The sequence below is a fragment of the Puma concolor genome, chromosome D1 (genome assembly GCF_028749965.1).
Source record: "Puma concolor isolate L17-30 chromosome D1, mPumCon1.1.hap2, whole genome shotgun sequence".
Lineage (NCBI taxonomy): Eukaryota > Metazoa > Chordata > Mammalia > Carnivora > Felidae > Puma > Puma concolor.
The window spans coordinates 80693286-80706264 of record NC_141676.1 but is presented as its reverse complement, the minus strand read 5'-3'; the positions used below and the strand labels follow the sequence as shown (position 1 = coordinate 80706264).

Sequence of the window (12979 nt, the reverse complement as noted above, 5' to 3'; positions counted from 1 at the left end):
CAACCAGCAGTCATGTTGTCTTGATGACCTCTCTTCCCACAATAAAGAGATAGACACAGAGCTTCTGATTTTCAGGTATGAAAATATTTAACTTCACTAAATATTTCCATATTGGTTATATACAGAGATCTCTCATATATGGTTTTTGAGAGCCCCTTGTTCACCATACCTTCACTGGTATTTGACAGTTTTAGTGAAGTCACACTTTTCTCAGACCTCTTATTTTTCCATGTGAAGGTATTTCAGTTACATTAACTATCATTTTCACTGGAGAATCTGAATGCTGGAGAAACCACAGACCATGCCCAGTGATTTCTCCTCTTGTCAGATCTGTGTGTTTGCAGAGAAGGTAAATTCTGATCTTTCAATATTATATAAAAAATGTTGTAGAACAGGCTCTGACCCTTTGCATGTGGCCTGTCTTTGATCAGTGCTGCCTCTGACTAGATGGGCACGATTATCAAATTTAGTGTGTTGCTAAGTCCATTTGCCTGCATGCTCAAGCCATGGCTTTCATTTAAGCCTTTAGCAGTCATGTAGCTGAATACTTGAAATCTATTATTTGATTTCCTGCTTAGACTTCAGGTAAGGAAGAAAAAAATAAATCAATATCTTAAAACTCCAACAAGCATTATAACAATTTCAATATTTAGTTAAGCTCACTTCATTTTAATTTGCATCCCTGATTATTGGTAAGATTGAGTAAAATTTTGTGCTTGTTTAACATTTTATTGTTTTTCCCCAAAATGGTCTGTTCAGATGTTTTATCCAATGAAAACAAAATGTGCAGATACAACGAACACAGTTTCAGAAATTTTCTCATTTTTATAATGTTCAAATCTAAGACAAACCTGAATTAAGTTGTTGAATATTAAGGCAAGAGAATACTTTTTTTATGCAATCAAAACAAACTAAAGAAATTAAATACAAAAGGTAAAAATGAGCTGTTCCTAAAATTTTCATAGCAGTATTCAATATCAGAAAATAATATTTATAGAGTTCCAAGTTGAAAATATACCAAGATATCCAAAGGATATTCTATCCGGTTATTTAAGCATAACTGCAACAGGCAAAAATTTTCAAACATGAAAAAATTTAGATATACGATGCATGAGATACTGTTGAAAATTTTAAGATGTGAATCAAAATAATTTAAGGATAGCAAAGTCACCGTACAAGAACTAGTGATTAGCATAGACAGTATTTAAGTCGATGAATGCCAAGCAATTTCACTACTTATATGGTTACAGAATAACCTATGTAATAATTAAAACAGTAGTTAACTATTTCATAGGACTTACTTTGTGAGGCAGATATAGTACTATTATTCCCATTCAATGCATAGAAACACTGAAGAAAAGTTAAATGAGTTGATTACATTAACAAAGTTATAAGTGACTAACTTGTAATTCGATCTGGGAGGTCTGACTTCAGGGTCCATGTTATTAATTATGTTATATAAAACAGAAAGTAAAGTATAAGGCTTAGATAGAGAAATAATTCAACTATTAAAACAATACCCAGCAATAGTAAAGACGAAAGAAATCCAAATCCATTATGATCAGTAACAATAAATGTTGACACTTCAAAAAAAAAAAAAGTTTAAATAAATGAATTGCATTGTTAGGTGTGTTTTTCATAAACTTTTTGTCTTAATCTTACTGTCATCTCTTCAGAAATTGTCTTTCATGGTGAAAATTATTTATCTGAAGTATAGAAATTCAATTTTAATTCAGTTGTGTTTGTTTTCTTTACAATACAGAAAAAATTAATTATACATAGTAGTTTTTAATAAAACATCATCCCTAGTGCACTTTTTATTTTCATAAGCAATATGTATCTTTTTACCCAGCATATGAATAGTAAGATGTCAGACAATGAGTAATGCACTAAGTTTAATGGCGGTCTGGGTGGAGAAATCCAAGGTATTTATTGTCCTTTTTTCTTGAATTTTGTATGATAAATTATTTTTGATGAACTTGTGACATCTTTTATTCCTTCAAACTTTCTAAATTATATTTATTACTGGTACATTATAGTCATAACTTTTATTTATGTATGTATCTACATCTTTACCCTGCATCGCTATATTTAAACATCTTTTCCTGATTAGTTACCCATTGCCCTTAGTTACCCACTTAGCCCTTAACCACTCTATATACATATGTGCGTTTGAATTTTTATTTCAAAGTTAACATTCTACATTATATGCATTTAGTTTCCTCAACTTGTTTGCATATTACTGAAACTACTCAAATGTTCTACTTTGAAAAACATAAAAATTTTCTCATAATTATCAATGATAACAAACAAGATAAAAATTCCATTAAGAAGTTTTATTCAATGTAAAAATGTTTAAAATAGTTTATTTATCTATTTATTTAAAATTATTCTAAATGTTTTTATTTATTTTTGAGAGACAGAGCATGAGCAGGGGAGGGGTATAGAGAGAGGGAGGCATAGAACTTGAAGCAGGCTCCAGTGTCTGAACAGCACAGGGCCCAACATGGCGCTCAAAGTTGTGAACCATGAGATCATGACCTAGGCCAAAGTCAGACATTGAACTGACTGAGCCACCCAGGTGCCCCTTAAGTAGTTTACTTTTAAGATATCACAATCTTGTTACTTTCTGTCAGCCTCTCAAATGCTAAACAAGTATGATGATAAAGTTCTTCAAATATTTTTATTAGAATCATAAGCATCTTTACACTGCACATTAAGTTGTCTTCTCTAAATTAAGTAATATTTATTAAGCACTGATTATGTGTCAAAAACCATGCTAAGTGCTTTATACATATCACTCAATTAATTCCTCATAGCAATTATATTAAGTAAATATTATGGCTTCATTTTACAAGGGAGACTAAAGGATAATTAATAAGTAACTTGCCTAAATTTATAAGATAGACACAATATATTGGAATCTAGGTCTGATTCCAGAGTTTGTATTGTTAACTTGTGCAATATATTCATTCATAATTTTTTTAAAATTTTTTCCATGTTTTAGTTTCACAAAAACATTAATGAAAGACAGCCTGGGAAGCTTTTAATCTCTTAAGAGATGTTTGGAGCTTCTGGAGAGTTCTCAGTTATGGTAGACTGCCTGTTTGTGGGTATGGAAAAGAGGAATGAGAATTAATGTAAAAGTATGCTATGTTAGAATTGAGGGAAAGGTTGTAGGAGATGGTTATCCAGGGGCTTGTGAGTGACTCAGTTGGTTAAGCATCTGACTCTTGATTTTGGCTCAAGTCATGATCTCATGGTTCCTGAGTTTGTGCCCCACATTGGGCTATGCACTGACAGTGTGGAGCCTGTTTGTGATTCTCTCTCTCTCTCCTCTCTCTCTGCCTTCTCTCTAAATAAATAAATAAATAAATAAATAAATAAATAAATAAATTTATTTATTTATTTTAAAAAATGGTTATCTGTATAGGAGGACATAGCTGTCCTTGAAAGTTAAGGTAAAACTGAAAATTTAATCTTAAAAAATAATCAGTGAAGAGTTTCACAAAATAAAACAAGTAGTATGTTCTGAAAATAAAAACATTTTAAAAATTTGACACTTGTTTTCTTAGCATTGGTTATAGTCTGAGTGTGATGGATCAGAGGAGAGAGCACATGGTGAATGACAACACCCACAACTATTGTGGTGATCAATTCTTAAAGCTATAATTAATCTACTGCTATTTTGTGGCACAAAAGACAGTTTTAGCCAGGAGGAATATGCTAACTGATAGGTAATTTTAAAAAAATGTACATTGCAGAATAATTGTCCCTTATGCCTTAGGTGACATAATGAGGCATTAGTCTAAAAAACATTTTTATTCCCTAAGAATTGCATGAACATTTGTGCAAATGAATTTGATGATACCTAATTGGTATTATGGTATTAACTTTGTAAATAAGCATATGGGTATTAGTCAGTTTTATCCTGTTCATAATTGACATGAGTAGAATATTTTTAGAGTCAATTAAAAAACATTCAAAGTTTACTATTCCTATTTTGTTCTCTAGAGAGTTTCTGTTCATATAACATCAATCATCAATTATCAATATTGTGGTGCATATATTTAAATATATCTGCCTATTAAAGGGCATTTGACAAATGTCTTTATATTTTTATAATTCCCTGGTGTCTTATTTTTGTAAAGAAAGTTACACAGAAAGCTGGGTCTAACACTGAATTCATAGAGCAGTTTCTGAAAATTTGGCAACTTAATCTGAATTTTGTGTATTTCAAAATGTCCATTTATTTGGTGGCATTTAATTAAGGAGAGATATTAAATTGTGGAAATTAGTGTTGTACTGTCTGTTACTAATTCAACTTTAAGGTAACTATCATAAAGTTTTCTAACAGGTTGCATATAGAAACTACTGATTGATAAAAATGAGTACTACTTTTACTACTCTCTTAGCAAGTCCAAAAGTTAAGAATTGCTTTAGAGAATACAACTACTTCAACAATTGTCTTTATGGCTACCATTAGCATATTAGACTTATGTAATTGTTATCTATAATCAGATGGAAATGATACTTGCACTAGAGACAGTGTGATGATAAGAGTTTACTATAAAAACTGAATTTAATCCTCATATTTTAGTTTGGTCTTGTAAGTAAAATGTGAACACGTGTACTACATAATTTCTATTATTTAAGTACATGAAATATGTGTAGAGAGAATGCATAAGAAGTTATACATAGATTACCTTAAGCAGAAAGAAATATGTATATCAATATATATATTTACCTTAAAAATATAATTCTCTATTTTTCATTTTGTTGATTCACTGTATCATATCAATTGATTTGCAAATATTGAACCATCCTCTTATTCTGGAAGAAATCCCAATTGATATGGTGAATAATCATTTTCTTGTATTGTTGAATACAGTTTGCTAATATTTTATTGACGAGTTTTACATCTAGGGATATTGAGCTATTGTTCTCTTTTTTTCTGGTGTCTGGTTTTGGTATCAGGGTAATGCTGGCTTTGTTGAAAATATTTGGAAACTTTCCTCTTTTATTTTTTGAAATAGTTTGAGAAGAGTAGATTTTTTTTTTTTTTTTTTTTTTTTATTTTTGGGACAGAGAGAGACAGAGCATGAACGGGGGAGGGGCAGAGAGAGAGGGAGACACAGAATCGGAAACAGGCTCCAGGCTCCGAGCCATCCGCCCAGAGCCTGACGCGGGGCTCGAACTCACGGACTGCGAGATCGTGACCTGGCTGAAGTCGGACGCTTAACCGACTGCGCCACCCAGGCGCCCCTGAGAAGAGTAGATATTAAATAGATATTTTAATTGTTAAAATTCACCTGTGAATCTGTCTAGTCTTGGAATTTTATGTTTTGGTAGTTATTTGATTACTGATTCAATTTTATTACTAGCAATTTGTATATTCAGCTTTTTATTTCTTCCTGATTCAGTTTTGGAAGACTGTATTTTATAAGAATTTATCTATTTCTTCTAGGTTGTCTAATTTTCTGACATATTATTTTTCACAATATTTTCTTATCCTTTATATTTCTGTATTGCCCATTATTTTACCATTTCTCTTTTATCTCTGACTTTATTTGAGTCCTTTCTCTCTCTCTCTCTGTTTTTAATGAGTGTAGCTAAGAGTTTATAAATTGTGTTTATATTTTCAAAGAACAAGTTCCTGAATTTTTCATTGATTGTTTTCCTTTTCTCCTTTCTTTCTTTCTTTCTTTCTTTCTTTCTTTCTTTCTTTCTTTCTCTTTTTCTTCTTTTCTTTTTTTCTCTATGCCATTTACTTCTTCTATGATCTTTATTATTCCCTAAATTCTACTCACCTTGCCCTTTATTTACTTTTCTTTTTCTAGGTCCTTTAGGTGTAAGATTGTCATTTGAGCTTTTTCTTGTTTATTGAGGTAAGCTTATATTGCTACATATTTTCCTCTAAAAACTGCTTTCACTGCATCCCAAAGACTTTAGACTGTTATTTTCATTTTCATTTGTTTCCATGTATTTTTTATTACCTTTTTTATTTCTTTCTTGACAGATGGATTGTGTAGTAACATGTTGTTTAGCCTCCATGTGTTTTGTTTTTTAGTTTGTTTATTTATTTATTTATTTATTTATTTATTTATTTATTTATGATTAATCATGAGCTGTAAGTTTAACTTATGTTCAGAGTAAAAGCTATAATACAATTAGCTTGTTTATGGCCAACCACATATTGGGTTATAATACAGATCTGTGCTCAAATCTCAGTTTAACTTCTGTGCAGAAGGTTCTCAGTAATTGTTTTCTTTTTTTTCTTTTTGTTTAATTTATTTTTTAAATTTACATCCAAGTTAGTTAGCATATAGTGTGACAATGATTTCCAGAGTAGATTTCTAATGGTCCTTACCCATTTACCCACCACCCCTCCACAACCCCTCCAGTAACCATCAGCTTATTCTTCACATTTAAGTCTCTTATATTTTTGTCCCTCTCCCTGTTTTTATACACTTTTTGCTTCCCTTCCCTTATGTTTATCTGTTTTGTGTCTTAAAGTCCTCATATGAGTGAAGTTATTTGGTATTTGTCTTTCTTTGACTGACTAATTTTGCTTAGCATAATATACTCTAGTTCCATCCACATAGTTGCAAATGGCAAGATTTCATTCTTTTTGATTGCTGAGTAATACTCCATTGTATATATTTACCACATCTTCTTTATCTATTCATCCATCGATGGACATTTGGGCTCTTTCCATACTTTAGCTATTGCTGATAGTGCTGCTATAAACATTGGGGTGCAAATGCCCCTTTGAAACAGCATCCTTGTGTGCCTTGGATAAATACCTAGTAGTGCAATTGCTGGGGCATATGGTAGTTCTATTTTTAATTTTTTTGAGGAATCTCCATACTGTTTTCCAGAGTGGCTGCACCAATTTGCATTACCGTCAGCAGTGCAAAAGAGATCCTCTTTCTCCACACCCTCACCAACATTGGTTGTTGCCTGAGTTGTTAATGTTAGCCATTCTAACAGGTTTGAGGTGGTATCTCATTGTGGTGTTGATTTGTATTTCCCGGATGATGAATGATGTTAAACATTTTTTCATGTGTAGGTTGGCCACGTGTATGTCTTCTTTGGAGAAGTGTCTACTCATGTCTTTTGCCAATTTCTTCACTGGATTATTTGTTTTTTGGGTGCTGAGTTTGATAAGTTCTTTATAGATTTTGGATACTAACCCTATATCTCATATGTCATTTGCAAATATCTTCTCCCATTCTGTCGGTTGACTTTTAGTTTTGCTGATTGTTTCCTTTGCTGTGCAGAAGCTTTTTATTTTGATAAGGTCCCAGTAGTTCATTTTTGCTTTTGTTTCCCTTGCCTCTGGAGACGTGTTGAGTAAGAAGTTGCTGCGGCCAAGATCAAAGAGGTTTTTGCCTGCTTTCTCCTCGAGGATTTTGATGGCTTCCTGTTTTACATTGAGGTCTTTCATCCCTTTTCATTTTGTTTTTGTGTGTGGTGTAAGAAAGTGGTCCACGTTCATTTTCTGCATGCTCCTATCCAGTTTTCCCAGCACCACTTGTTGAAGAGACTGTCTTTATTCCATTGGATATTATTTCCTGCTTTGTCAAAGATTAGTTGGCCATACGTTTGTGGGTCCATAGCTGGGTTCTCTATTCTGTTCCATTGATATGAGCATCTGTTCTTATGCCAGTACCATACTGTCTTAATGATTACAGCTTTGTATTACAGCTTAAAGTCCGGGATTGTGATGTGTCCTGACTTGGTTTTCGTTTTCAAGATTGTTTGGCTACTCAGGGTCTTTTCTGGTTCCATACAAATTTTAGGATTGTTTTTTCTAGCTCTGAGAAGAATGCTGGTGTTGTTTTGATAGGGATTGCACTGAATATGTAGATTGCTTTGGGTAGTATTGACATTTTAAGAATGTTTGTTCTTCCAATCCAGGAGCATGGAAGATTTTTTTTTTGTATCTTCTTCAGTTTCTTTCATAGCTTTCTATAGTTTTCAGTGTAGATTTTTCACCTCTTTGACTAGACTTGTTCACAGGTATTTATGGTTTTTTGTGCAATTGTAAATGGGATCGATTTCTTGATTTCTTTTTCTGTCACTTCATTCTTGGTGTATAGGAATGCAACTGATTTCTGTGCATTGATTTTATATCCTGCAACTTTGTTGAATTGATGGATCAGTTCTAGAAATTTTTTGGTGGAACATTTTGAGTTTTGCATATAGAGAATCATGTCATCTGTGAGGAGTGAAAATTTCACCTCCTTCTGGCTGATTTGGATGCCTTTTATTTCTTTGTGTTGTCTGATTGCTGAGGCTAAGACTTCCAATACTATGTTGAATAACAGTGGTGAAAGTGGTCATCCTTGTTTTGTTCCTGACCTTAGGGGGGAAGCTCTTAGTTTTCCTCATTGAGGATGATATTAACATTGGGCCTTTCATATATGGCTTTTATGATCTTGAGGTATGGCCCTTCTATCCCTACTTTCTTGAGAGTTTTTTTTTTATCAAAAAAGGATGCTGTATTTTGTCACATGGTTTCTCTGCATCTATTGAGAGGATATTGTGGTTGTTGTCCTTTCTTTTATTGATGTGATGTATAACATCAATTGTTTTGTCAATATTGAACTAGCCATGCATCCCAGGTCTAAATCCCACTTGGTCGTGGTGAATAATTTTTTAAATATATTATTAGATCCAGTTGACTATTACCTTGTGGAGGATTTTTGCATCCATGTTCATCAGGGAAATTGGTCTATAGTTCTCTTTTTTAGTGGGGATTTTGTCTTGTTTTGGAATCAAGGTAATGCTGGCTTCATAGAAAGAGTTTGGAAGTTTTCCTTCCATTTCTATTTTTTGGAACAGCTTCAAGAGAATAGGTGTTAACTCTTCCTTAAGTGTTTAGTAGAATTCCCCTGGAAAGCCATCTGGCCCTAGACTCTTGTTTTTTAGGAGATTTTTGATTACTAATTCAATTTCTTTACTTGCGATGGGTCTGTTCAAATTTTCTATTTCTTCCTGTTTCAGTTGTGGTAGTTTATATGTTTCTAGGAAATTGTCCATTTCTTCCATATTGCCCATTTTATTGGCATATTATTGCTCATAATATTCTCTTATTATTATTTTTATTTATGCTTTGTTGTTTGTGATTTCATTCTTGATTTTATTTGTTTGGGTTTTTTTCTTTTTCCTTGTGATTAAACTGGCTATTGGCTTTTCAGTTTTGTTAATTCTTTCAAGGAACCAGCTTCTGGTTTCATTGATCTGTTCTACTGTTTGTTGTTGTTGTCGTTTTTTTTTTTTGTTTGTTTGTTTGTTTGTTTGTTTTGATAGCATTGATTTCTGCTCTGATCTTTATTATTTCCTGTTTTCTTCTGGTTTTGGGTTTGAGTTTTTTTTCTTATTATTGTTTTTAATTTTTTTTTTTAATGTTGGGCCAGGGGAGGGGCAGAGAGAGAGGGAGACACAAATCTGAAGCAGGATCCAGGCTCTGAGTTGTCAGCACAGAGCCATATGCAGGGCCTGAACTCACAAACTATGAAATTATGAGTTCAGCTGAAGTCAGATGCTTAACTGACTGAGCTACCCAGGCGCCCCTTATTACTGATTTTTAGTTTCATGTTGTTCTGGTTGGTAAGATGCATTTCTAAAAATAAAATTATTTATGCTTAAATATCAGAATATGGACACGTTATCTTAAATCAAGAGTATTCACCTCTGGAGAGTGTCTTTTTATCCATTCAGTGATTGCAAATAAAAGTATTTAGTGTTTATTACTAACAAGCATTCTTATGTTTTAAGATGCAGATATAAGATTTCTTTACTAATCATGTCCAATTCCATGAAGTGAGAGAGAAAAATTAAAAGACAATTACTATGTAGTTCTCTCAAAAGGGAAACCAATGGGACACCTGTGTGGCTCAGTCAGTTGAACGTCTGACTCTTGATATTGTATCAGGTTATGATCTCAAGATCATGGGATTGATTGCCATATTGGACTCCACACTGAGTGTGGAGCCTAAGATTCTCTTTCTATCTCCTGGGTAACCTGGGTGGCTCAGTTGGTTAAGTGTTCAACTCTTGGTGTCAGCTCAAGCCATGATCTTATGGTTCGAGAGTTTGAGCCCCGCTTTTGTCTCTGCACTGACCATGTGGAGCCTGATTGGATTCTCTCTCCCTCTGTCTCTGCCCATCTCCTGATTGAGCTGTCTCTCTTTCAAAATAAATAAATAAACATTAAACCAAATATTCCTTATCTCTCTCTGCCCCTTGCCACCGCTGGTGTTTTCTCTCTTTTTTTCTAAAATAAAATTTAAAAAAGGTAACCAAGAGTCATTTTGGATAACTCAAAAAGTGCTTACAACCCATCCTGGTGAATTTGGTAACCTCTCAAGAGTCAGACCTGAATTTCAATATATTTTGTTTTAGTAATTATATACATTCAGATAAATTTACCTACTGAATATGTCTTGATTTTTGTGTAAAATGGAAATAGTTATAATGATTAGGTAACATAGTTGATACCATAGATAAATAAATAAATGACCACTTTCAATGGCCTTGAGCGCATAGCCAGTGCTTAATAAACCTTATTTATGTCCTACTATTAATCATTATACAATTTTTAACATTATCTCTCTCTCTTTATCCTTCCCTTCTTTCTCTCTTTGCTATTCTTACACACACATGCACACACACACACACACACACACACACACAGAAAATCTTCCATACAATATCCATTCTCCTTCCTAAATCTTGACTGCCTTATTTCTTGTACTAGTTTACTCTTTAGACTACCTGTATTTTAACAAAGAGCTATTGAACAAAATTCTCTCTTGTACAGCCTGGCATGATAAGGTTGACATCAGAATAAAAACAGATGCTAGATCACTAAACTTAACTTTGGATGAAAGGCGATGGGGAGAGAAAAGTTAACAGTCGGGAAATGGAATGAGAACACGGGAAGGATCCAAATTTGAAATCTTTAATGTAGAATGTCAACAATTCTATGATCTCTTTTTCTTTGCCCAGTAGTCCTTAGAAAACAAACCTTCATTACTCAAGTTATCACTTGAGTCAAAAGAGAAGGGATAAAATCATAAGAGATAGGTGAGTCCCTGCTTCCATCCAATTCCTTTTCCCTCCTATAAAGCAGTAACAGGTTACTGCAATGCCTGTGTCAGGTGTAATAAGGATTTTGGACAACAGAAATGCCTCCGGGACTCTTGAATATTCTCCTATTCTTAAAATTTCAATTATAGGCACACAGCCTTAAAAGCTTCTATTTTTGAAAGCTTAAAACTCAAATGTTTTCTTCTAAATGTATCAAAGATCTCTAAGATCTCAGATGCTTACTTTTTTACTTCAAATAATGTTAAAAATAAAAGAATGCATAAAACTATGAGGGAAAATGACTAACTTAATTGAAAATGAATAGAAAATGTAATAAATGTATTAAGACTTTAAAATTTTACCTTGGACAAGTCCTGTTGATATTTAGAGATCTATGCTGATGTTTATGGATCTACAGACTGCCAAAGTAAAATGCATAGAATATTCCATGTCTTGTTGAATATGAACAAAACATTTTAACAGAAACCTCAATGATGACTAAGCCACTTCATCCAAAGGTAGGGATTACATACTCTCCTTGATTAATTCTAAAAAGAAAAGTGACAGAGATCAGTAATTAAGTACAGAATATAATCAATGAAGAAAAGTATTCAAATTACTCAGTTCCCAAATTCCTTTTTTCTCTTAACTATATTTATTTTTCTCTCTGGAAATCAGAGAAATATATATTTATCTATATAAAAGCAACTACTTACCATTTTTGCTTTACCAGTATACATGAAACTCTTCTTAATCCACCCACAGAGACAACATCTAAGTCCCTGAAATAACCCATTTTTAAACTCCTTGATGAAGTCAATGAACAAATATCTTAGAGGACTATGCATTCCATAATATATTCTGAACACCAAACCAAGCAATTCTAAGCTTTAATTTATACACTAAAAGGGTATGAGTAGACACATATTTATTTTGATTATTTAGCTGAATTATGATAGCACCACATATAAAATCATATCATCCACAGTAGTCACAGCATTTTTATCTGTAGCATATAAAACATGACTCTATTTTAAGTTAGGATTCATAGCATTTAGAGAGAACAGTGCTTGCTTCGGAAGCACATATACTAAAATTGGAATGATGCAGAGATTAGCATGGCTCCTGTGCAAGGATGACACGCAAATTCATGAAGCATTCCATATTTTTCTGTGGATCCTGAGAAACTCAACAGAAGACTGGGGGTGGGGGGAGGAGAAGGGGGGAAAAAGTTACAGAGAGTGAAAGAAGCAAACGATAAGAGACTCTTTTTAAATACTGAGAATAAACTGAGGGTTGATGGGGGGTGGGAGGGAGGGGAAAGTGGATGATGGGCATTGAGGAGGGTACCTGTTAGGATGAGCACTGGGTGTTGTATGGAAACCAATTTGACAATAAATTTCATATTAAAAAAAATAGAGATAACAGAAAATGGTAAATTGGATAAATCACTCGGGAGGTGGAGATATAAAACACTGTCCAATTAAGTACTTACAATTCTTAAAGAGCTGAAAAAATATCTGCTAACTTCTGGTAGAGGGAAACCTGGAAAATTATAATCAGTAAAATGAGAGGCCATGATTTTTAAATTTTTATTGTTTATCCTGGCAGCAGGTAGGCTGTATGCTTCTTCTTTTTCTAATTAATATAAAGGAGCTCTCCTTTGGAAAAGAGATGTAATTATTTTCAAACCCTGACATACTAATTATATAGATTTAATTTAGGTGCTGTTTCCTTATCTGTATAAAGGAGACTATAATAACTTTCATGTGTGTAATAGTTAAAGTAATAATGTATGCAGAACACCTAACAATGCCAGATACATACTGGAAAACTACTGGTTAATAAAAATTCAATTAAATTGTTTGTTTTATAACAA

General features: G+C 33.0%; 1 non-coding gene across 1 annotated transcript; it reads left to right on the top strand.

Moving 5' to 3' along the window:
• The first annotated feature begins 12166 nt into the window (after window positions 1–12166).
• Window positions 12167–12270, top strand: LOC112866280 (U6 spliceosomal RNA). The gene has a single exon (XR_003224114.1). It is a non-coding gene; the product is annotated as a U6 spliceosomal RNA (small nuclear RNA).
• The last annotated feature ends 709 nt before the right edge of the window (window positions 12271–12979 follow it).